The sequence below is a fragment of the Thunnus thynnus genome, chromosome 20 (genome assembly GCF_963924715.1).
Source record: "Thunnus thynnus chromosome 20, fThuThy2.1, whole genome shotgun sequence".
Classification (NCBI taxonomy): Eukaryota; Metazoa; Chordata; class Actinopteri; order Scombriformes; family Scombridae; genus Thunnus; species Thunnus thynnus.
The window spans coordinates 14,573,772-14,583,044 of record NC_089536.1 but is presented as its reverse complement, the minus strand read 5'-3'; the positions used below and the strand labels follow the sequence as shown (position 1 = coordinate 14,583,044).

At 38.8% G+C, this 9,273-nt stretch overlaps 1 protein-coding gene across 1 annotated transcript in view; it reads left to right on the top strand.

The window, feature by feature from the left end:
- Nucleotides 1–1,273: 1,273 nt before the first annotated feature.
- The window catches only part of pcdh15b (protocadherin-related 15b), a 201,985-nt gene continuing 193,985 nt past the window's right edge, over nt 1,274–9,273 (top strand). The window contains exon 1 of the mRNA XM_067576199.1: nt 1,274–1,376. The gene's annotated coding sequence lies outside the window, so the exon portion shown is untranslated. The remainder of the gene's footprint in view (nt 1,377–9,273) is intronic.

Here is a 9,273-nt window from a genome sequence, read left to right as displayed (position 1 = left end):
CTCCATTTATTTTTTCTTATGAGGTTTGAATATTCATTGTAGGATTACTGTTTTAACAGCTATTAAGATATCTGCAGTACCCCAGCTGCATGTCCATATTCAGCAGAGAGAAATGTAAAGTAAGCTACCACTGAAGAGAAGTGACCAAGAAATTTCAGCAAGCCTGATAGGCGACTTCTCTCTGTAAGAATTTCAGCAGTGAAATAAGCATGCAGGAACAGTTAATCCCAAACCGAAACATCCGGCATAGCTGCATCTCAATCTCCCAAACTACTGAAAAACCGGGCTGCTGTAGTGCTCCAAAGAATAGTGATAATTGTGCTGTGTCCAAATCATTTACCACATCATCTTCTCATCTTTCCTCTCTCACTTTCACAATGAGTCTCCTGATCGTGCACCATACTGTGTGATGCACCCTTTTGCTTCTGCATGGTGCACCTGTGGCAACAATGGTATTTTATTTTATTTTATTTTTTTTGCAATATAGTGAAGAAGAGGTGCGTTATTGTGCTTTTCGTGTCACTTTAAAGAGCGGTGAAGGTCTGACTGTATATTTGATGCTCCTAACTTTTACTGACATGCGTGTGAGTGGATACTGACGAGTTAAAATTTGATAAGACAGCCTACAGTCACAGTGCCCCATATACTACTCTCTCCGCCATGGGGCGCAAAGAGGAGAGCAGAGCGGAACATAGCAAAGCAACCACCCGGTAATCCGTGCGCCTTTTGCCGTGGACATAATTAGATTACGATGGTGCACCGATCACCGTCTCCGCTGCAACTTGCTGCTCCTGCGGTAAATGCACGGCTACCTTAACACAAAAAAACCTCCCTTTCTGACTCCGCATCGCCTCTCTCTCTCTCTCTCTCTCTCTTTCTCTCTCTCTCTTTTCCTTCAGCTCATGTCTCTAGGTCTGTCTGTCTCCCCCTCCCTCCCTCTCTCTCTCTCCCTCTCTGGTTGAGAAAGCAAGGGGGAACACTAGAGGAGATATACTGTTACTCTGTCTCTCTCCTACAAAGCTCTAGTTACCCTGTAAGTCCCGCACTAGAGACTCAAACTAAAAGAAGACTAGAGGAGAGGAAGAATAGTATTTTTTTTTTTCAATTGCATGAAGACAGTCATCTTTTTTGTGACTTGAATTCTTAAAGAAACTACTCATTTTTTTCCGCGGTTTGAAGGCGCAGACAGCGGTATTTCCCCCTCCCCCGCCCCCAAAAGTGGGGTCGGTGTTTGGTCAGGCGGGTGGATGAGTTGTGTGGATGTTATTTCCTGGATTTTCTCTTCGGGCTGTGTTTTACCGCGGCCCAGAGACGGCAACAGTGTGTGGAAAAGTAGATTTGTGTGTTAAACATATGGCTTCAACGGGGATAACACGGTAAGTCATGTTGTATTATTTAATGAAACAGCTCTAGAATATTTGGACTTATAATAAGCCTGGTTTAAGTTTGGTGATCTAAAGGCGCCCATGCATTGGATTTCTTTTATCTGCTTCTGGTTGTGTTATTTCTTCACTATTTCTTGTTCATACTCCTCTGCGGGGTGTTTATTCTTTTTCGGTAGAAATGTGGGGCAGTTTGGATGTGTGCGGAAAGAAAACGCTGTCCCTGTGACTGAAATAGAAGAAAAGACAGATAGACTGTAGCTGCTAACACATGCTCTGAAAAACTCTACACGCTTTCTGCATTACAGTATTGACTACAGTACTGTGGTTGGAATACGACAAGTTGGAGCTTTCTTTAATGCATTTAGGGCAGAAAGGGAGAATTCGCTGTCCATGGTGCTGAAACAGGCTGAGGAGATTATTGGTGCTGGTTTAGTAAATTGACGTCGACTGGAATTAATTCAAGACAAGTCAGCATATTTATATGCAACATGCAGCTTTAATTTATTTCATAGATATTAGTTATCAGTGATCATGATAATAAAACGTGAATTTAAGTCATTTTTTTCTTGTAACCTCCTGGCTGCAAGTGCACCCGTATCCCATACAGTTAATATAGAATTTTTGTGTGTGATGTTACATTTGATAAACTGTGCTAAGTTTATGCTCAGCCTCCTCCATTCCTACTGGTTTTACTGTAATAGGTTACATGAGTGGTCCATTTTTTTTCTCGTGTAATTGAGCAGCAATTTCATCCCCCCCCCCAGGGCTGGCTTTCAATTGATCACCTCCACCTCAGCTGAAATACCAAGAGGATAGTATGTTTTCAACAAGTAGACAGTAGAGGAGTCGTGCACTGGTCCCGTTAAAAAGCAGGTTACCTCACAGCAGCCTGTGTCTCGGATTATAAAGGGAGAGAGAGAGAGTCATCCGATTACTTTAAATTACGGCAAGCTGTCGCCTCTTCAATACAGAGCGAGCTAGTGAGGGGAGAAAGTCAAAGGTGACAAGAGGTGGGCGGGGGGGGGGGGGGGGGGGGGGGGTAGGTGGGTAGGTGATGTAAAGCAGGTGTAACAGGTAAAAGATGTTGCTTTTTTTGTTTTTGTTTTTTGTTGATTTGTAGAGGCTCCGACAGTATTGGTCACGCATCACCCATGCCAACTTTATCCTGATCTGGGTGTCAAAACAGGAGCCCTTTATATAATTTGAGTCTTTGCTCAGTCATGTGTGAAAGTGGCTTGTATAAACAGGTACAGAGCTATTTAGTGCTAGGTGGCTGGTAATGACAAACACGTGACTGAATATTGTGTGTTATGGTGAAGCATAGAGAGTCTGCATTTGAGTGTCCAATACCCATTGGATTATGTGCCATTGCTTATTTGTGTGTGAGTATGTGTGTGTGTGTGTGTGTGTGTTTGAGCGCATGTATGTGTGTGTGTGTATGGAGAGGGGTCAGACAGACAGAATGTGTTTTGTGAACCTGGGAGCCGTCCACTCGTCACCATGTCAAATCCTGTTAGTCATGCTGGATGACAGAGGCACCAAGACTTCGATTTAAATACCTGCAGCTAAGTCCTTGCCTTTTCAAAGCGCGAGATTGTCTGTGAAGTGATGTTTTACTGTGGTAAAATATATATTTGTTTGTTCATTTAATTAATGAGTTAATGCATTATTTATCTTTAGTGAAAAAATAAAGTCACTGTGCTTCTTTACCTGATGTGGAAAAAATCTATATTTTATCAGAGCACTCTGTCTTTGATGTTAGTTTACTAACTAACCTACTTGCTAGTGGCCCTTTCACTGATGGTACTCAGGTCTGGATAAAATCACCTAAAATCACCTAAAAAGCATTATTAAATTAGAAAAACGTAATTTTTACTTTATTTTGGCATCATGTCTTACAATTAGTCCTGCACAAAGGTTCCTTGGTATACAAACCCAAGTACTTCCATGACTATAGTAGGGATGTGCAGAGAGTCCAGTATTTGTGTTTGTATCTATATTTGTTGAGGCAGTATAATTTATATTTGTAATTGTATTTTAGTAAAAGTGGAAATAAGTGTAAAAATACAGTTTTTGTTTTTATTACGCTTTTAATTTTAGGATATTAAAGTGTTAAAATAAGTATAAGTATAAATATCTTACGAAGGAGGTCCTCACACCAGGTCTCGACTGCACTGACTACTGAGCTAAAATTAAGTGCATTGCTAATACACAGACAGACCTCACAGAGACAGCACAGTGCCCTGCGCGCTGGTATTTAACTTTTTTTTTCTTCCCGAAAACAAATAATTTCTTAAAATATTTGTACAAAATAAATGTTCATAAAAACTCACTATTTGTGCTTTGCCAAATAACGTATTTGTATTCAGGCACACCCCTAGACTATATTCTACTAATACTACTTAACTCTGATGCTGATGGGAAAAGTATCTTCTGAGTTTCTGAAAAACTTGTTGACACACTGTAATCTAACAACATCGACTAAACTCTGACACTCATGACAAATCAAATATCTTTTGAAAAACCCTTGAAAGTAAGATTGGGTCTAAATTCTGAGTATATAGAAGTTCTTACACATGTACACACCAGAGTGAGAACTTGGCATGAGGTATGAGCACCACAGAGAGTTGTTTTTGCAATAATAGTGCAGGATTATAATCTTACATTTGGCAATAATTGATACTCTTTATTTTATCCCAGTGGAAATAAAGAGAACCCTTAGCAGGGTTACCTCCTGTAATCTGAATCTCAGGATCCACTATTAAACCACGCTGCTTTAGTCACACTGTTCCTAAATGTTTTTCTGTTGTCTGTTATTTTGAAATGAATGTTGCATGTCTTAAATAAGAGTATCAGATAACATTTAAGGACAGAAAGTCATGCCTCCAAATTTGACAGTTTCTTCCTCTTTTTTTCTGCAGTCTTTTCACAATATAATGCATACAGAAAATTACCACAAGAGCATCCCAAGCCATTAAATGCATTAAAATGTCAAAATTTTGAGTCTAGCTATTATAAAATCAATACAGAATCTGTCCTATAGTAACAAGATGTATTTCATAGATATGATTCAGTAAAAATGGAACAAATGGATCTCAGAAATATGGAAAGATTCAATGTTTGGCTACAAAGGTAGCTACCACTATCTGGAGAGTCAGCTACATGTGCAAACTAACAAGAAAGTAAACTAGCTATAATCATTGCTAAATTAAGATGTCTTTGTTGTTTAAACAGGATAATTCGATAGTACCTTGGTCCTCTGAAGGTACTGAAACTCTCTATACAATACAAAAAAGGAAAAAAGATGTTATTAGTTTACAAATATAGTACAAATATGGGCTAATAAATATGCCTGAATTTGCTTATTATTACTGTCGTGAGACTGGAGTGGTGTGGTTTCTTCACTGGGGCCAAACAGGGCCACAGACAGGGCTTACTGATGATCCTGGTTTCCAGGAGCTTGGCATGGCCGTGGAACCTTGCTCAGGTTTTGTTACAGTCACCACGCGCCCTACTGACACTAGTGAAAAACTGTGACCATATGTGACCACAAAATCATGATTTTTCATGGCAGTTGTATGTGAAATTCACACTGCAACCACAGTTGCAGTCAAAACTTTAAGGGAGTGTCTCAAAAACCCCAGATGGGTTCATCATAGAGACATTTTGACTTTGACCTATGACAGTGTATGCAGCTCTGTTTGGGTTCAGGTCCAAAATTTGGGTAAAAATGGGAGGGTATGGCTGCATTGCCTCAAAATCTGATGCCACTTTATTGGATGACACAATTCTGACACAATTCTCTATTTGCCTATCTGGCGTGAAACAATAGAAAGCCTTACAAATCATCAGCATTTATTTAGTAAAGTTGACATAGTTGACATTTTATGTGACAAATTAAAATGCTTTAAGCAATGGTTGATTCACTTTTTATATCTGATTCACAGCTCTCCTCAGACTAGATGCTTATTACATGAATGCAGGCTCTATGTATTCCTTTCAAAATAAATCAGATAGGACTGTTTATGAGACAATTGCTGTTACTGCATCATGATTTTTATCTTTCTTTGAACATAACAGCAATAACTGTTATAGAAACCAACATGATTGTTGCAGTTTGTTTTGGAGCGTCTTGTTTTATCCTAATTACCAATGCTCACACCTATTTTTAATAGCATCAACAGATCCAACTATACTCACTGAAACTGTATAAAAAACATTTACTTATGAAGTAAAACACATTTACTTTCTCACCACCGGTGATATCTGTACTTTCTGCATTTGGTTCCATCCTCCCAGTGGCCACACTACTTATTAGAAAGATGTCATAGTGAATTAGCCACACTCATGTGAGCAAGGCTAACTATTCTTGTTCCTGACAGATAGCAGGCTACAGCTGAGTTCTTCCATTTCTATCTAAGGATAAGAGTAGACAGTGTTATCCTCCTAGGTATTGGCGAATTCTTCGCTATATCAAGAGCATATGTTCTCCATCTCATCTTTATTCTTATTAATAGGGATTTTGCAAATGTGCTACCCCGCTCCTGTGCATTTACAATGGATTGGGACCCCTTTTTTTTTCTTTTCATTTCTACAAACTACTGTTTTTCCTGTGTGCATTTCTGAATACACCCCTTGATTTCGAAAGCTTGTAATTTTCTACACTTTGTTCAACTCAAATCATAATTTTGAATGCTTCTTTCAGACATTTCCAATCAGTGTTGTTATACCTGTGCTGGGAGGTATATATTTGACTTAATACTCACAACAAGTTGTCATGACACATCCTAATGAGTTAGTCATGCCTCTGTGAACAACTCTAGCTGCTTTGGAACTAAGGACATATTCTGTGGGTTTATTAACTGTGTTCCTGTCAGATGAAAGAACAAGCGGTGAAACTCAAATACATGATTTTTGAGGTCATATTAACCTAATTTCCACTCAAGTAAACATCATGACCTACCATTTGAAAGGAACTTACACAGACACAACTAACAATATGCCTATTATTTGTCTTTTTTCTTTGACATTATTAAACATCACAAACATGTTTTTTGTTCTCTATAGTGCTATTAGCCAATCATCCACTGCTGCATGAAACTAAAAGGTTTTATGATGTTGTGCTGGAAGAACAGTGTCCTCATCCTGTTTGATGTTTGAAGCAATCAAGATCACTTTGGAAAAAATCCAACCTGGTGGCCAACATGATAAAATGATGAGAGTTTTCTCTGTGATTGTCATTATCTTCATACCAAGACAGATAGAGGTTACTTACACCATCTGTGCATCTGAAAACACAAGTTTAGTTTATTTTCGTATATAGTCACCACAGGGTGCAGTTTTGAATGACTTTGACTTTCATGTTCCAACTTCAGTGCAGGAGTGTTGATCTTCATTGACATTTTGATGGCATTTGTTGGTTGTGGTGCCAGGTGCTGTTTTGAATGCTTCTGTGTGAGGGATTGAGTTTACATTCAACAATACAACCGAGTTAATTGTTCCTAACAAGATTATCTGCCTGCTGGCCAAAACACTGCCTGGAATCCGCATATCTGGCAACCCAGGCAGGAGAAAGAAAGAGGCAAATCAGCAAGAGCTGCCTAACTTATTTTCTTTGTGACCAAATTTTTATTCTGTTTATTACTTATGAAGGGCATTACTAATTTTATTGAATTATGCACAGTGAGCAACCACTTTATATAATTATAACAAGCAAAATAAGAACAAATAATGAAGAGAGTGGTTAGGTGAAAAATAAAGAAAGTCAACAAAGCAATTTACGTTGACTTTGTCATAAAAGGAAATAAGGACACATATTAAAAACGTGTCAATTTACCAGTCTACACCTCATCCTACTCCACATTTTCATTTCCTTAGACCCGTATAGTTTCTAAAACTGGGCTGAAAATTAGTTTTTGGTTGTTTGTGGTGGGTACCTCTACAAAGGCGGCTGTGGCTCAGGAAGTAGAGCAGGCCGTCCATTAACCGTAGGGTTGGTGGCTTAGTTCCCTGGCTCTCCCTGTCAATGTGTGTCCTTGAGCAAGACACTGAACCCCAAGTTGCTTCCCCAGGTGTCCACTATGGCTTTCCAATGCTCCTAGTGTATAGGATGGGTCAAATGCAGAGGACAAATTTCATTTCAGTGTATGTAAATGCTTAAAATGACAAAAAAAGGCTAAAGGCTGAAGCCCTGTTCTTCTAAAAGGAGGAGATTATTAATGTGCCTGAGTCCCAGGGTGAGATTAAATGATCTCAATTTTAATCCTGTGTGGTAAAAGTTCTGAGAACCCCTGCCCCAGTTTAATACCCTACAGTAAGTAGCTTTCTATCTGATCAGGGCTCCTAAACCTCTTCAGTCCTGGACCCAAATAAGAAAGAATTAGTCGAAGACACATTATAACATGGTACTACATTTGTCATGTGTAGCTTCACCATCTCCACTGTGGATGCTCACTTATAAATTGACATATTCAGGTAATGATACATAGCCAACAACAGTTGGTGCAATTGCGATTTCTCAAGTGTGGCTGGGAATGTAAAAGTGGGACATAACCAATGGGCAATGAGGCAATGAAGTAGCATGCTTTCACCAATGTTGCAGCCACCTAAGGCAGCTTTTTTTTCCACCTTTAAAAAAAAATCAACACAGCTACTGTGGCTATTTGGGCTCAGAAATGTGTCATCTTATTTGCCAACAGACCAAGTGAAAATTGTGTGCAACTTTGTGCTTAAATAATGTTATTCATTTCTGTGTATGAGCTGCATTGCAGGAACATTTTGTACATTTTTATTGTAACAGGAAGTGTTGACTGTCAGGTGAACGGCACTGTGGGGTGACAGGAATATAACAGTTCAATTACTGATATGTTCCAGTAAATAGTGAAACAAAACAAATGTCACACACACATACAGCCCACATACAGCACAAGACCCCTATCCAAGGAGTGTGACCAAGGAATAGACATAGTACCTGGTTACATTAAATCGTGAGTTCACCTTGATTATAAAATATTTTCTCTCTTACTTCTAGTGGTATCCAGTAATGTTGTTACTCTGGGTTGTATTTGCCCAGGTTTTGAAATATCCATATCTTAGATTTCTGCTAGCTGCAACCCCAGTACAATGGAAGTGAATGAAATTTCATTTTTGGTGCTCACATCATTCAAAAGTTACATTTAAAGCTGCAAATAATCATTCATTTATATATGAACAACTGGTCAAATGACTATGTGTAATGTGATAAGTGCCCCTCGTAGTGAAAAAAATATCATTAGGTTCCATAGTTGAGTGATAAGTTGACTGTTTTAGAATCTTTCAGCTCATTGTTTTGGTTTTTCAGCCTGCACCTTTACTGTTTTGGTCTTGGTCACTCCCACCACTGTCATCAACTTAGTTTCCAGATGCAGCAGGCAGCTCAGTGGTAAAGCTCTGATAAACCCGCTTAACACAAACTACCCAGCACCAAATAGCAGACAAAGCGACTAGCTGGTCAATATAGTGCAACGTTTAACAGCTAAAGATATTTTTGTCAAGAGTTAGTAAAGATCAAATCAGTGAAGACTGGACTTCCATTTGACAGGTCACCAGAAACACAACTCCAAATGAATGATAATGTTGCTACACATCTGTTGAATGTGTAAACAGACAATATTTTTCTAACATGTTAGCCCATAAACTTTACAAGGCCAGTACTCTATACAGGTATGTCACACGTGTGGTTTTTAGCTTGTTGCAGAGTTCTGTCCCCAAGTGGCCCAAAATACTGATTAATGCAGCTTAAAAAAATCAACAACAACATCTCTTTCAAATTCAGTGTCCCAATTCTTCACAGAACATGCTGTTAACAGTTGTCATAGAAACTGACTAATATTTTGGTGAATCGACCCCT